Below are 17,351 nucleotides of genomic sequence, written 5' to 3' on the forward strand. Positions count from 1 at the left end.
CCTGATATCTCCAATATTGATGTGACCCACAGGAAAAACTTTACAGGTCATTTACATTGCAGGGTGGAAGAACAGGACCTGAAATGCTAGCCTGTTACTATCCTTCCTTATTTCACCCCACAAATAACCATCTGAAAGAATGACCTAGGAAAATAATTTGTATACTTAACAAAAAAATGTTTCCATATTTGGAAAACTCAATAAAAATAAAATAAAAAAATGTTCAAGGACAAAAAAGCCCCTCAAAGGGTTCTTATAAGCAGGAAACGTGAATGTTGTCACCAAAATCCTCTATGGCAGCAAATGGTAAACTGTGTCTGCACACCATAGAAATACAGAGACCATAAGCTTTCTATATAGGATGGGGAACGCAGACACATTACAGCTGGGTCAAACATAGTGGCTCTCCGACTGTTGCAAAACTACATCTCCCATCATGCCCTGGTAACTCCTAGAACATTATTCTATACATAAGGACGCTACTCATGTAGGTGGCGCAGTTCCCAGCCCATCTCATCACGTGATACACTGAGCGCAAGGTCACATGATTCCTGCCGTGCGAGACAATTCTCCTCCCCGGATGGATGTAACGGCGCCTAGGGAATTATGGGGAAGGTGACGTATGTCGCAGTGCGTGACGTCAGCACGCTCGATACGTAGCACGTAGCTTGCCAGGAGGAGGAGGAGGGGTCTCGACATTTTTTTTCCTTCCTTCATTTCCTTTTTTTCCTTTTCTTTTCTTTCTCTTTTTTTCTCCATTCCTCCATCCGTCCATCTTTTTCTCTCCGCCCGCCCCTTCTTTTCTCCGCTCTTATTCTTTGTGATGCCCCCCAGCCTCCGGCGTGTGTCTCCGGCGGGCTCCCCTCCTCCTCTCTTCTGTAGCCGGGGCTGACCGGGCTGGAGGGAGGGCAGAGGCATCCATGTCATTCTACCACAGCTTCCCATCACACAGCTTTATTTATTACGTTTAGTTCACACGCTCATAGCCCGGCTCGGTGACCCCTGAACTCTGCGCAGCCTGAGGGGGCAGGAAGGGAAGGAACAGGTAGGTGACAAGTGCTGTGTGCCCCGGCAGCTTGTGGCCACACACAGGCCCTCTGTGCTGCGCTGCTTGGCCACATGGGGATTTAAATTAAAGGGATAGTACAGTAAATTGAAGAGGTTTGTGTTGTAGTGTTCAGGCTGGCTGATATATCCTGTGTGGAGGGGCCCCACGCTTTGACCAATCAGATTGCTGCTTTCAGTTACATAGGCCCTGAGAGAAATGACAGCTGGAATCTGATTGGTGCTTTGTTGGTAACAGCTGTATGTATTACTGACCCAGACTCCCCTGATACGGAAACATGGAGGAAACTCTTACAATGTATCATATGGTTAAAACTATAACCATACCTCCTGTATGACATGTGCTGCCCTCCACTGTTTACCTGCTAAGCAATATACTAGTATTGATGTGACCTCTTAAATTGAATGTTGCATGAATGGTTCGGCGCTCAGAAAGGGATGCCAGTGCCACAGTCCTTTTTTTGAACTGGCGCTCGGTTCCCACGCGTAGCATTGGTCTTTTTTTCCAGGCACTGGCCCGGCATAAAGTACGGGGGGCAGACCCACTGGCCCCCAGTGTGACATAACCCCCTCCCCTCTGTGAGCAGCTCCATTGATTCTAATCAAGGGAAGGGGAGATCGTCACACTGGGGACTGGCGGGTCTGCACCCAGTACTTCATGGTGGGAATATACCGGCGCCGGTTCAAAAAAAGGACCGCGGCATCGGCATCCCTGTGTTGTTGCTGATCCATTCATGTAAAGAGAGTGAATAGAGGGCTTGCTGGCAATATGTGTGTTGGAGCTCTATTCATTTGGTGGGTGGCTATGCTCCATTCTTGGGATTATTGGTAGTCCGAGCTGTCAGACCGGGTCAATCACCTATTTATTCCCTATTCTGTGCATATGAGATATCTTTGCATCCTGTGTTAGCCCTTTTAACTGGTTGCCTGTCCCAAGTGTTGCATGTGATTGCCACCTTTTTGGGCTCTGTGATTGGAAGGTATTTTGGGCCTTTATTGACTGAAAAAAGGTACAGATGGTACCTGTCACCCAATTGGTGTGCAATCCATTTGGCGGCAGAACTACGAGTATCCATGGAGATAATCGTGGCATCTCGCTAATGCACACAATCCCAATAGGATCAGATCGTAGGTTGCATGCAGTGGATACTCAATGTGTCCTCAAGGAGTATAACTGAATGGCCTACTATCCTGACACTGGTGGCTTCCAAGCTCGTGGGCTCTGCCACGATCCTCTTTTCTGCTGATGTTCCATGAGTCAGGAAGTGCCTGATCAGTAGCTGATCTCTATAGAGTTGGCATTCCCTGTTTGTATAGAATGCCAGTAGAACTAGAAAAGAAGAGGAGTGCAGCACAGACCAGGTACGCAGGCAAGTGGGCCAGGTAAGTATACCTCTTTATGTTCCCTACAGCTGCAGCCACACATTAATAAATACTGTCAGCTTGGAAAACCCCTTCACTTTACTGCCATAACAATTACAACCATAAAATCAACGTATATATATATATATACGAGGCTGAAGTTGGTTTCTTATTCGGCTAGTTTCTTATTCGGGGCTGAAGTTGGTTTCTTATTCGGCAGTTTCTTATTCAGAGGATTTTTCTTTTTCCTGTTTTAGCTATTATGCTTACAGAAAATGTATAATATTCATACCCTACCGTAAGTGAGGGGCCCTGAGGGGACTGGTGATAAAAATTGCAAAAAAGACCCCACGGTTGGCATAAAAATGGGCATGATAGTAAAACCACAAAATTATTATTTAAAAATAAAAATGACTTTGGGCCACTGATCTCACACTGATAATACACAGAGAGGGATGCCCCGCATCACATCCAAGAGAGTCCAGCCTGGCCCAAAGTGGTTCTGGGTATAAAAACTGGCATCAAAGTGGGCAGATTGGCATTTTTTCCTAATTTGAATAAGTAACAGCTGTTTTCAAAGGGTTAAATGAGTTTGGGCCACTGATCTCACACTGATAATACACAGAGAGGGATCCCCCGCATCATACCCAAGAGAGTCCAGCCTGGCCCAAAGTGGTTCTGGGTATAAAAACTGGCATCAAAGTGGGCACATAGCCATTTTTCATGATTTGAATAAGTAACAGCTATTCTCAAAGGGTTAAATGAGTTTGGGCCACTGATCTCACACTACATACACACAGATAGGCATGCCCCGCATCACATCCAAGAGAGTCCAGCCTGGCCCAAAGTGGTTCTGGGTATAAAAACTGGCATCAAAGTGGGCACATAGGCATTTTTTCCTAATTTGAATAAGTAACAGCTGTTTTCAAAGGGTTAAATGAGTTTGGGCCACTGATCTCACACTGATAATACACAGAGAGGGATGCCCCGCATCACATCCAAGAGAGTCCAGCCTGGCCCAAAGTGGTTCTGGGTATAAAAACTGGCATCAAAGTGGGCAGATTGGCATTTTTTCCTAATTTGAATAAGTAACAGCTGTTTTCAAAGGGTTAAATGAGTTTGGGCCACTGATCTCACACTGATAATACACAGAGAGGGATCCCCCGCATCACATCCAACAGAGTCCAGCCTGGCCCAAAGTGGTTCTGGGTATAAAAACTGGCATCAAAGTGGGCACATAGCCATTTTTCATGATTTGAATAAGTAACAGCTATTTTCAAAGGGTTAAATGAGTTTGGGCCACTGATCTCACACTACGTACACACAGAGAGGGATGCCCCGCATCACATCCAAAAGAGTCCAGCCTGGCCCAAAGTGGTTCTGGGTATTTTGTGAATAAATGTTTAGCGCCGCACTACCCCTTTAAGCAAACAGGGCTAAAGTACTCAGGAGGCATTTGTCAGCATAACAGGATGTGATGCGGGGCATCCCTCTCTGTGTATTATCAGTGTGATGCGGGGCATCCCTCTCTGTGTATTATCAGTGTGATGCGGGGCATCCCTCTCTGTGTATTATCAGTGTGATGCGGGGCATCCCTCTCTGTGTATTATCAGTGTGAGATCAGTGGCCCAAACTCATTTAACCCTTTGAAAATAGCTGTTACTTATTCAAATCATGAAAATGCCAATCTGCCCACTTTGATGCCAGTTTTTATACCAAGAATTACTTTGGGCCAGGCTGGACTCTCTTGGATGTGATGCGGGGCATCCCTCTCTGTGTATTATTAGTGTGAGATCAGTGGCCCAAACTCATTTAACCCTTTGAAAATAGCTGTTACTTATTCAAATCATGAAAAATGGCTATGTGCCCACTTTGATGCCAGTTTTTATACCCAGAACCACTTTGGGCCAGGCTGGACTCTCTTGGATGTGATGCAGGGCATCCCTCTCTGTGTAATATCAGTGTGAGATCAGTGGCCCAAACTCATTTAACCCTTTGAAAATACCTGTTACTTATTCAAATTAGGAAAAAATGCCAATCTGCCCACTGTGATGCCAGTTTTTATACCCAGAACCACTTTGGGCCAGGCTGGACTCTCTTGGATGTGATGCGGGGGATCCCTCTCTGTGTATTATCAGTGTGAGATCAGTGGCCCAAACTCATTTAACCCTTTGAAAATAGCTGTTACTTATTCAAATCATGAAAATGCCAATCTGCCCACTTTGATGCCAGTTTTTATACCAAGAATTACTTTGGGCCAGGCTGGACTCTCTTGGATGTGATGCGGGGCATCCCTCTCTGTGTATTATTAGTGTGAGATCAGTGGCCCAAACTCATTTAACCCTTTGAAAATAGCTGTTACTTATTCAAATCATGAAAATGCCAATCTGCCCACTTTGATGCCAGTTTTTATACCAAGAATTACTTTGGGCCAGGCTGGACTCTCTTGGATGTGATGCGGGGCATCCCTCTCTGTGTGTACGTAGTGTGAGATCAGTGGCCCAAACTCATTTAACCCTTTGAAAATAGCTGTTACTTATTCAAATCATGAAAAATGGCTATGTGCCCACTTTGATGCCAGTTTTTATACCCAGAACCACTTTGGGCCAGGCTGGACTCTCTTGGATGTGATGCAGGGCATCCCTCTCTGTGTAATATCAGTGTGAGATCAGTGGCCCAAACTCATTTAACCCTTTGAAAATACCTGTTACTTATTCAAATTAGGAAAAAATGCCAATCTGCCCACTGTGATGCCAGTTTTTATACCCAGAACCACTTTGGGCCAGGCTGGACTCTCTTGGATGTGATGCGGGGGATCCCTCTCTGTGTATTATCAGTGTGAGATCAGTGGCCCAAACTCATTTAACCCTTTGAAAATAGCTGTTACTTATTCAAATCATGAAAAATGCCTATGTGCCCACTGTGATGCCAGTTTTTATACCCAGAACCACTTTGGGCCAGGCTGGACTCTCTTGGATGTGATGCGGGGCATCCCTCTCTGTGTATTATCAGTGTGAGATCAGTGGCCCAAAGTCAATTTTATTTTTAAATAATAATTTTGTGGTTTTACTTTCATGCCCATTTTTATGCCAACCGTGGGGTCTTTTTTGCCATTTTTATCACCAGTCCTCTCAGGGCCCCTCACTTACGGTAGGGTATGAATATTATACATTTTCTGTAAGAATAATAGCTAAAACAGGAAAAAGAAAAATCCTCTGAATAAGAAACTGCCGAATAAGAAACCAACTTCAGCCCCGAATAAGAAACTGGCCGAATAAGAAACCAACTTCAGCCTCGTTATATATATATATATATATATATATATATATATATATATATATATATATATATATAATATATAATATTACACACACACTGGTACCTTGGTTTAAGAGTAAGGCTACGTTCACATCAGTGTTTGACCATCCGGCACCATTCCGGAAACTGTGGGATCTGTTAAAATCCCCATAGATTCCCATGATATTTTAGTGTGCTCTGTTTTCCCTAATTGTGCTCCGTTTGCATGCAATCCGTTCAAGATCCGTTTTTTTTGAACGGAAGAAAAAAGTGTTTGCAGTATTTTTCTTTCCGTTTAAAAAAACGGATCACGAGTGGAAAGTGCACTTGTTTTTTTTTTTACATTGTAGTCAATGAGGACGGATCTAAAACGGAAGGTATTTCCGTTCACATCCGTTTGTTTTCATCCGTTTTTGCACTGAGCATGCGCAGAAGTAGCAAGAAACCAAAACCAAAGAAGAAAAATAAACGGATAGAAAAACGGATGCTGACTGATGCAAATGGATGCAAAGTTAGGTTTTTTTTTAGCCAAAATACAAACGGATTATTAAAAAAAGATGAACATTTTGCAATCAGTTTGCATCAGTCTGCTCATCAGTTTATGCACATCCGTTTAATTAATATAGACGGATCCGTTAGAAACAAAGAAAAACGCTAGTGTGGCTGAGCCCTAACTTGGTTTAAGAGCGTTTTGGTTTTAGAGCTCACAGTTTTTTAAAATTGTGACTTGGTTTAAGAGCTCCCTGTGCTGGGCGGGAGCGCGAGTGCGGGAAGGGCATGGTCTGCACAGGGTGTTCTACAGCCTTATACTCTGACCCAGGAAGTCTCTCTCACCTTCCAAATCATGGCAGGACTGTGGAGGTAATCTCTGCATAGCTGTAACCCCTCTCTCACCAGACAGAGTGCTGCATGTATTTGCCCACATCTGCCCTGCTCATTCCTTCATGCTTCCTGCAGTCTCTGTCAGCCCTTGTGTTTCCCATCCTCTCCATTACTGTAACTTATAATATCACATATTCTGCTGTTTTGAATTTTTGTTTCATCTGTTTTGCATGTTATTCACAATAATAAATCATTATATTTGGGGTGTGGAACTAATTGTCTGCATATCAGTAATTTCTTATGGGAAAATTTGCTTTGGTTTAAGAGTGGATTTGGATTACAAGCAGTCCCGGAACGAATTATGCTCGTAATCCAAGGCACCACTATATATACATATAAGTTACTGTACAGTAATGGAGAGGATGGGAAACACAAGGGCTGACAGATACTGCATGAAGGAATGAGCAGGACATATGTGGGCACATACATGCAGCACTCTCTGTCCGGGGAGAGAGGGGTTACTGCTATGAAGAGATTACCTCCTCAGTCCTGTCCCCTGATGTAAGCCCCAGCCTGAAGTGGATCTGCTATGATTTGGAAGGTGACGGAGACTTCCTGGGTCAGAGTACAGTGCTGTAGACCTCGCTATGCAGACCATACCCCTCCCCCACTCACGCCCTCACCCAGTAAAGGGAGCTCTTAAACCAAAACAATGCTCTTAAACCAAGTCACAATTTTGAAAAACTGTGAGCTGTTAAACCAAAACGCTCTTAAACCAAGTTACTCTTAAACCAAGGTACCACTGTATATATAAAATTTGTGTGTATATGAACGTGGCCTTATATGCTTGCCACTTTGGTCTGGGGTTTATGCTGCCCTAGAGTCCCTTGTAGATATTATGTACATGGCGTGCTATAGTCACTCTCCAGTCGCTGCTGTTAGGTGCTACTAGAGATGAGCGGACTTCGGATTTCTGGTTTGTGAGAAGCAGAACGATCAGCGTTGAATTCCCACTGTCTGCTCGCTCCATGCGGCGGGTGGATACCTCCTAAGGAACGCCTGGAAAACTGGGATACAGCCAATGGCAATGGCTGTATCCCAGTTTTCCAGGCGTTCCTTAGGAGGTATCCACCCGCTGCACAGAGACAACGGCAATCCGACGCCGATCGTTCTGGTTCTCACGAACCAGAAATCCGAAAAGTCCGCTCTAGGTGCTACAGCGGTCTACTGGAGGCGTCAGTATGTGTTGTGTGTGTTTTTTTTTTTTGTTTTTTTTTTTTTATGTGACTTCCAAATCCTTGCCCTGTTGCATTTTTTTTTATCAGTCCTGAAAAATTATTTAAAGGGGTTATCCAGTGCTACAAAAACATGGCCATTTTCTTTCAGGGACAACACGACTCTTGTCTCCAGTTCAGGTGCGGTTTGAAATTAAGCTCCATTCACTTCAATGGAACTGAGCAGCAAAACCCTGCCCAAGCTGGAGACACGAGACCTGCTGTCTCTGGAAGAAAGTGTCCATGTTTTTGTAGCGCTGGATAACCCCTTTTATCTTTCACTGTGTGATAAATAAAAAATAGAATCTTAGTTTTTAATTGATTCTTATTATTTGGTATGCAGCTCCCATTTGAAGCGGGGAAGCAGTCTGGAAAGTCTTCCCACCTCATACTGTGTGTGTAGGGGGAGGGGGATCTCCAGGAAGCATCAGAAGGAAAGATCGTTGCCGATTACTGTCATCTCTCCCCAGTGACCTCGGTGTAATATAGGGACTTGACATAGAAGGGAGGATTGTGCTCTGTCATATTTTGGGGCAGGGTCTTTATTACCACATTAACACCCCCCACACCCCCCATTGAAGTGGTAAGAAGATTAGCAGTTGAAAAAATGTAATCAACCTCTGCATTTCATTGTGATAAATGCCCAGTCCCTGACTAAAATGTTTACTAGTTTTGGTTCATGCAGACCTCTTATTTAGCTCTAGAGTTGATGTAAAGATAAAGGTATCTCCACATCCTGCACTCCTATTTTAATGAGTTGTGTCTGTCTTTGCTTGCGTCGGATATATAAGAAGCAGTGTGAAAAAATATTACCTTACTGGTAGTAGTAGATATTTAAACAGACTTCCAGCTGATGTGATTGGTAAAGCCACAGTAAGGGTCCATTTACACTGAAAGATTATGTGACACATTATCTGCCAAAGATTTGAAGCCAAAGCCAGAAATATAGTATAAATAGGGATCAGGTCATAAAGGAAAGACTGAGATTTCTCCTCTTTTGAAATCCATTCCTGGCAGATAATCTGTCAGATAATCTTTCTGTGTAAATGTACCCTAACTGAATGTAAGCCTGCCTGAGATATACACAACCAATGGAAAAGTGGTTTTGTTTTGCCAACAATGTCTCTATAAACCTTTCATGAAGGTGCCCATCAGTGTAAAGTGCTGGGTGGCGTTTTGCACAGTATACCAGGTGTGTACTTTAGAAATGTATTTTGATATGGGGTTATAATGTGTTTTTTGTATCATATAATTTTTTTGTGAATTTTAGACAACAAAAAGTACATTTATTTTAAGTGTTGCTGTCAGTTGTAAAAACTTTTGACATGTCATAGAGACGTTCCAATAAACAAAGTCCAACAGAACCTTGTGGGAGCAATATTCCAAATTGCCACTTGGTTTTCAGGTGGGATGTATGCTGGAAGGCCCACTATCCTTGTCGTGGGCACTGAAGACTTAGGGCCTTAGTACACCAACAGATTATCTAACAGATTTTTGAAGCCAAAGCCAGGAGCAGACTATAAACAGAAAACAGGTCAAAAAGGAAAGACTGAGATTTCACCTCTATTCAAATCCATTCCTGGCTTTGGCTTAAAAAAATCTGTTGGTGTAATAGGGCCCTTAGAGAATAACTCCTACAGCATCTGTGGTGAAGTAACTTGCTTGACAAAGATCCTATGCTTGGGTCGAAACTTTGCACCCCTGTACCCTGATATGTGAATAAATCCGCGTTACTTCACCACGGATGCTGTAGGAATTCTTCTTTATATCATAGACCCAGACTGATCAAAACTTTTGACATGTCTCTAAGTGTTCAGACCCATACTAATAGGGAGGACAAGCCGGATCAAAAGTGTACTGTGCTGCAGTTCGTCCTTCTGCTCGTTCTCCCAATCCGTACAGTTCTGAACACTCAGACCCGGATCAATCAAAACTTTTGACGTGGCTGTATGACGTGTCAAATGTTTTTATAAATGACTGCAACACATTAAGTACTTACATTGTGGGTGTGACAAAAAGTCTCTCTAACAGCATAAAACGCACAGTACTTTAAAGGGGTTATCCAGCGCTACAAAAACATGGCCACTTTTCCCCCTACTGTTGTCTCCAGTTCAGGTGTGGTTTGCAATTAAGCTCCATTTACTTCAATAGAACTGAGTTTCAAAACCCCACCCAATCTGGAGACAACAGTAGGGGGAAAGTGGCCATGTTTTTGTAGCACTGGATAACCCCTTTAAGTCCCTATTGTAGAGAAAGAGGTTTCCCAAAATGTCCTGGCTGTCAGCACAGTGTGTTACTGGTGGAAGTCTGAATGCGGAGAAAATATTACTGAACTGAAAGTGTAGTAGATGCTTGGAACAAACTTACAGCAGATGTGGTTTGTAAATCTAAACATAACATTTAAACATAACTTGGATAAACATATATGTATCCAAAAAAATATAAAGCTGGAGTACCCCTTTAATGGACATTGACATGCTGCTGTAGATGTTTTTTTTTTCATCTCCATTTAATTTAATAGCAAATATAAAATCTACAAGATCAACAGGGTCAACATGTCATCACTGGGGTGTGAGTATATGGACTGGTGGCAAATGTCTCTATGGTAATGTTGCCGTTCCCTACAGATCAGTAGGAGGAAGGAACATATTCTACCCACACAACCAAGGTGGGACTGCAGGAGAAGTAAAGCATAGAGAGATAGTATTTATGGATACTTCCTCTTCTGATATGCTAGAGCTTTTGATTGAATGTATAACCGCGGGTAATTTTATTTATTTTTTTAAACAGATTTATGTTTTTATGAGGGAAATGAGACTCTCTCTCTGTCAAAAAATTGAAATGGCATTTCTCTGGATCTCAGAGCAGTGTGTTACAATAAGGCAATGTATTTTCTCTCTTTTCACCAGGCTAAGCATATTATCCACTTTTCTGGATTGAATGAAGTCTATTCTACATAGAGTTGTTTGGATTCTCCAGTAGACATCTTTAGATTCTGTTTTTGTAAGTATGGAATCATCATTCGTTTTATTCTAACTATAATAGCCTGAGTGAGCACTGAATACCTAAACTAATAACTTTTTGTCATTTATTGAGCCTGCTGAGTAAACCCCCTCAGTTTAGGTAGAAAAACTTAACCCCAATGTTAGTGACTTAGTGTCCCTGTTATAACTTTCAAAATCTAAACCAACAGTAGATGTTAAGTAAAGCAAGTTTGCAATTTACATTATATTTACATTTATATATACAGTGTGTATATATATATATATATATATATATATATATATATATATATTTATTATTTTTTTTTTATCATCATGCTTTATAACAAAGCTATGCTTATCTTAAATCCAGGTCCAACCTTCTTGTATCCAGGTCCAGTCACTTGATGGCATCTTTTTAGCCTTGTGCTGGTTGATGAAGAGACCAAACACAGGAAGTCCCAGCCAGTACAGAAAGTCACAACTCAAGGCATCTGTCAATCAAATGACGGCCTTCTCCGTGAGTCCTGATCAGGACTTCTGTGTTTAGTCTCTTTTTATTACCCAGCACCAAAAAGCTGCCTTTAGGAGACTGGACCTAGATTTCAAGTAAGTATAGCTTCGTTTTATAGCATGATAACGAAAAGAAAAAGAATAGTTAATGGAAATTGCAAACTTACTTTATTTCACATCCCATGTTGATTTAGACGATCGACACTGTTTGCAGTGTGCCAAGAGCCTAATTATTTTTATGGGAATTTTTTTAGCAGTTGAGGGGCTACTTTTAGTGATTTTCTTATCTGTATTGAGTCTGTCTTGTCATTAACAGTGAGATGTTACATTTTTTTTTGTTGTGTTTTTGCGTGTCATGTGAAAATTATTTGTTTGAAAAATGTTTTTATGTTAAAATTATTTTTAAAGATTTTTTTGGTGACAGTGATATGAAATTTTTAATTTTCCAATCTATATTATAAAGTAATCCTGATATCTTGCATTTTTAATCCTCACCACTGGGGCTAAAACTAAGCTGAGGCTTCCTGATGTGTCTGTAGTGATAAGTGACCAGTAGATAGAGGAGACAAAAGCATCTCCCTGTGCAATGACCTCCTCAAAGGTCACAGAGCGCGCTCAGTAATGTTTCACATTCATCTCAAGGTACCAGTCTCTGTCTGCTGTCGTCTATGTCCATGAGGCTTTCTGTAAAGAATGTCACGAAATCCTGTTAAAAACGGGCAAGATGGGCCTGATTAGTATAAAAAGCTATATGGTTGCTAGTATGTAAAAAAAACAAAGAAGCCTTACTTATCACGGTTGGCGATTGGCTTAACAGGTTGTCATTCCCGAAACAAGTCTGTCTCGTAAGTGGAGGCAGGATTGCCTCAGGGGAGGAGACGGGAGACCTGTAGGAAGATACCGGAGAAGCCCTTTATTGTTAAAGGGAATGTGTCACCTAAATTTTCCTTTATGGATTAGAGTCAAATACTAAAAATTGTTCCTTGTTTGGCATAGCCGGATAAATCCTTTTGAGTGGTTAATTTTTCCCCCAGTTCTATGGATCTTTACTCCAAGCAATTAAAGGAGAAGTCGACGCACAGACTTTTTCCCCCCAAAACTGCCGGGTTTATTCCAAAGGGCTCATGCAAGTTTCCAAATAACTGTATTTGTCAGATAGATCTGTCTCTGTAAACAGATATCTGACAGATTTATTGAAGCCAAAGCCAGGAATGAATTTGAAAAAAAAAAGAGAACCCTAAATCTTTGCTTTGCAACCTTTTCTCTTGTTTTGGCTTCAATAATCTGTCTGTCTAAACGCGCTCTCAAGGCCCTATTACACAAAGCGATTATCGGCTGTTACGGACAATAATAGTTTTGTGTAATAGAATACAACAATGAGCCGAGATGCACAATGTCGGCTGATCGTTGTCTTTCAACATGTTGAAAGCTCAACGATGAGGATAGCACCGTTATGCTGCCATCACTCCGTGTAATAAGAGCATCGTCAGTAGACTGCTGTTATCTTCTGTGGTCTCTAGAATTACCTAAACTATCAGCCGGTTAGAAGAAACTAGGCTGATATGTCCCTATAGTGCATGTGGGGTGTTGTGGATGAAGGTAAGTTTTTTACTTTCATCCTCTGTGCAATTTTCGTGATGTTGGCAGTTTATTTGCTTTGCTAATGAGGCATTTAGATGTACTTGGGGAGGGGCAATCCCGGGATATGCGCTGGCCAGTCAGGCGAATCGGTGCACTGTCAGTAGTCCCGTCCTGAGTGCACCAAAACTCCTCATAAGCACAGGGAATAAACTGCTAATACTACACAACTGGCACCAAAGATGAAGGTAAGAAAGTTACCTTCATCATCAGCTCTCTGTGCGCTATAGGTTTGTGTTCCAACCTTCTGATAGTTTTCCTTTAAAGAATTTATAGCCAACTCCTCAAAAAGTAGAGGTTACTGTCATGAAATAGGTTAGGGTGCCCTGATTACACACCTTTTTATAGTTTCTTGATACTCTTCTGTTCCTGAGATATGTGGGTTTATAATTTGTCTGACAGTCAAGTTAATAGTCAGATGGGGGTGAACCTAATTATAATAATGAGTGAATATCAGGCAATGGGTGTGAGCGGGGCCTGGGAGCGCGGGGGCCTGTCTCCTGTGCACTAATCTAGCACATGTGCAGCTATACCAAACGGTTTAGATCTCAGGAATGTATGCGGCGCCCCCAGTGTGCAGGTTTTGTACTGGTCAAATAAGCTGAACCTGTGGTAATTTATTTGAATGCATTGTTTTTGCTATACAATTATTGGCCATGAGGCAAATTTACACCACTTGCCATGAGAAAATACATCCTAAAGCATTGTTCCTGAATAACCTAGTGTAAAATATGTTGTTGAAATATTTATCTCAATTGTTTGCATTTTTAGCAGTTCATTAAAAGGTAAACTTTTAATCCCACAATTCAGTTTAGTGCCGTGGTTTGTACATAAGATAGTGAGCCCTACGTACTGTCCTCCTGGGCAGTGCTGAATATTCTGTCCATTATTGCTTTGTAAAGTGAAGTAATCAGATACTTGACACTGCCTGATTTAATATGATTAGTAGATTACTGTGCTGCTAGGCTTCTCTGAGCCTGTCTGCAAATCCTCTTTGTATTTGTTACATTTATCTAGGGCCAAGAACATTGTTTAATATTTATGTACGCTTGACCATGTGCTTTGTTAATTTTTAAAGGGGTTCTAGCTAACCCCCCCCCCAGATCTGTTGAGTTTACAGCTCTGGCAGGGAAGGAGTTGGGGGCAGAGTGGTACCTTAAAGGAGAAGTCCGGCCAAAATAATTTTTTTATATGTTATTACTTATGAAAAGTGATACAATTTTCTAATGTACATTAATTATGGGAAATGCTGATATACTGCTATTTCCCTTAATTTAGTTTATCAGGAAGTGTTAGAATTATCTCAGAAGCAGTGACGTCACGACGAAAGGTTTAATTCCTATGGAGTGTCCAGCAGGGGGGGCTCTTTATATAGAAGTCAATGAGTACCATTGACTTCTATATATAGTGCGCCCCTGCTGGACACTCCATAGGAATTACAGTGTATGTAATGTAATGTTATGCACTGTACTTTTGGGGACTTCATGAATACATTTATAGAATACTTTGGGGAGCAAGTGTCCTTGCTCCCCAAAGTATCCCATAAATGTATTCAATGAATAGATTTGCAGAGCACCAAGCAGGGAGGGAGAGGAGTGCCATCTACCTCCCCCCTCCCTGCTCGGTGCTGGGAACATATACAAAGTACTACTCCCCCATTATCTGCAGATAATGGGGGAGTAGTACCTGTGCTATGCCTATCACTGCCGCCGCTCACACAGGGGCTGCCTCTGACTCCCACCTGCCCGCCCGCGCCGCTCCTCACTATCCAGCCTGCCGCGCCGCTACTCACTATCCAGCCGGCTGCTCACTCCCACCCGCCCGCGCCGCTACTCACTATCCGGCCGGCCGCGCCGCTACTCACTATCCCTGACTCCCGCCCGCACGCCCCGTTCCTCACCGCTCCTCACACTATCTGGCCGCCGCTCTCTGCTCATGCATGACGGCCGCGTCAACCCGCCCCCACCCCGGCCGGGAGCACGGCACTTCCTGGTGTCCCCGGCCGGGGTGGGGGCGGGCTGACGCGGCCGTCATGCATGAGCAGAGAGCGGCGGCCAGATAGTGTGAGGAACGGGGCGTGCGGGCGGGAGTCAGGGATAGTGAGGAGTGGCGCTGCCGGCCGGATAGTGAGTAGCGGCGTGGGCGGATGGGTTGGAGTCAGAGGCAGCCCCTGTGTGAGCGGCGGCGGTGATAGGCATAGCACAGGTACTACTCCCACATTATCTGCAGATAATGGGGGAGTAGTACTTTGTATATGTTCCCAGCACCGAGCAGGGAGGGGGGAGGTAGATGGCACTCCTCTCCCTCCCTGCTCGGTGCCCTGCAAAATTATTCATTGAATACATTTATGGGGTACTTTGGGGAGCAAGGACACTTGCTCCCCAAAGTATTCTATAATGTATTCATGAAGTCCCCAAAAGTACAGTGCATAACATTACATACACTGTAATTCCTATGGAGTGTCCAGCAGGGGCGCACTATATATAGAGGTCAATGGCACTCATCGACTTGTATATAAAGAGCGCCCCCTGCTGGACACTCCATAGGAATTACACTTTTCGTCGTGACGTCACTGCTTCTGAGATAATTCTAACACTTCCTGATACACTAAATTAAGGGAAATAGCAGTATATGTGCCTTTCCCATAATTAATGTACATTAGAAAATTGTACAACTTTTCCTAAGTAATAACATATAAAAAATAATTTTGGCCGGACTTTTCTAATAATAATTAATAATAATAATAATAATATTATTATTATTAATATTATTATTATTGATACATATGAAATGTGTGTATTTGTAAGTGTATAGCAGTCATCAGTGTGTGGGTAGGTAATTCTTAAGGCTTAGTCTTTGAGACTAAACACATAGTACACTTGACGTATCTTCGCTAGAAAGCGAATTAAAGGGATTGTCCAGCGTTAGGCAACTGTTAATATAATGCTGCTGTTATGTAGAAAACAAAGAGCCTATCAGTTCACACCAGAGAATCAGAACCAGAAGATGCAATTTTTCTTTGTTAGCATAAATGCAAGGTCTTAAAGGAGTGTGAAAAAAAAGCAATGGCCATTTTCTGAACTATTACATCACCTGGCTTGGTGACAGATAATACGATAGTTAGCGAAACTGTCGTCCCTCCTTTCATTGGAACACTCTTGTAAGACCCTGCATTTTATGCAGAAATAAAGAAAATTTGCGTGTGTGGTGAGCCCACAACGCCACAGTCAGCCCCGCCCCCTCACCGGCCATTGGAACAGGCTTGCCGAAAGGTCTAGACCCCACCCCTTTACGTTGGCCAACCAATGGGCATCAAGGGGGCGGGGCCAAAGGTGCCGTTGTGGACGGGGCTAAGTGGCGCTAATGCCGCAAGGCCACGCCCACTTAATACAATCTGCAGTTGATAAAAGGACACTTTTTACTTGAACAAACACCATGGCGTAAGATATGAAATAAGGTATGAAAAACACTAAATTTACCCTTTACACCTGTGTAGTGATGTCAGAATGCACAAAAGGGGTGACAGTGTCACTTTTAACTAGTAGTGCCAGCATTTCCTAATAAAGACGATGATCATTGGCTAATTGTTGTAGTTTATTCTAAACTAAAGATCATTGGCCGCCGGGCACACATATCTCTGTTTAATTGCGATGCACACCTGGTGACTGTGTATACATACCGTTCTCCTAGCTTCTGCCCAGTTCCTGCCGCCGCCGGGTGAACTTCAAAGCTGGTGACAAACCGCTCAGCCAATCACTGACTGAGACAAGACTGGTGCGGCCACTAAAGTGACAGGCCGCTCAGCAAATCAGTGGCCGCGGCAGTCCTGTCTTAGCCAGTGGTTGGCTGAGTGGTTTGTCACTTAAGAGATATGGCTGAGCTAGAAGCTAAAAAGAAAAAAGAAATTGGTGTTTTCTGGTACTGGTTGTACCGCACAGGAAATACCCACAGCAGTGACCTCATGACTAATTGGTTGAATGGGTATGTGTCAAGACAGGGACCAGGTAGAGCTGATCAGCAGGGACTCAACATCATGGCAATGGCAGGACAGGTCACTATACTTTTCTTTGCCAGCTTGCATCCCAATAAAATTATTATTGCTCTTGTGCTAGACACCCCCTAATAAAGTTAGTAATTAAGAATGATCTCAACTGTGAATTTGCAAATATATTAGATAGTCTTGCTATTCAGCATATCTAGATCATGAACAGTGAAGGTGTATTTTTTCCCCTTTCACTGCCATTATTAGCATCCACGGTATTTAATGTCATGAAAAGTCTGCACAAGCCTCTCCTGTGTGCTGCCTGTATCTGCAGCTTCTACATAGCGTTACCATTTTAATTAAGCATTTCTCTGGTCCCATCAGAACAGGTTGTGAGAAATACCTTGGAGGCTTTCC

The 17,351-nt window shown here is 42.8% G+C and overlaps 1 protein-coding gene across 6 annotated transcripts in view; it reads left to right on the top strand.

The window, feature by feature from the left end:
- The first annotated feature begins 662 nt into the window (after positions 1–662).
- R3HDM2 (R3H domain containing 2) overlaps positions 663–17,351 on the top strand; it is a 112,599-nt gene continuing 95,910 nt past the window's right edge. For 4 of the 6 annotated variants that reach the window (XM_069970381.1, XM_069970385.1, XM_069970384.1 and 1 more), the window contains exons 1-2: positions 663–1,045; positions 10,730–10,823. The gene's annotated coding sequence lies outside the window, so the exon portion shown is untranslated. Of the gene's footprint in view, positions 1,046–2,392; positions 2,449–10,729; positions 10,824–17,351 lie in introns of those variants that run through there. The other 2 variants (XM_069970382.1, XM_069970383.1) reach the window with 2 other exon arrangements.

Source organism: Dendropsophus ebraccatus, chromosome 5 (assembly GCF_027789765.1).
Source record: "Dendropsophus ebraccatus isolate aDenEbr1 chromosome 5, aDenEbr1.pat, whole genome shotgun sequence".
NCBI classification, from domain to species: domain Eukaryota; kingdom Metazoa; phylum Chordata; class Amphibia; order Anura; family Hylidae; genus Dendropsophus; species Dendropsophus ebraccatus.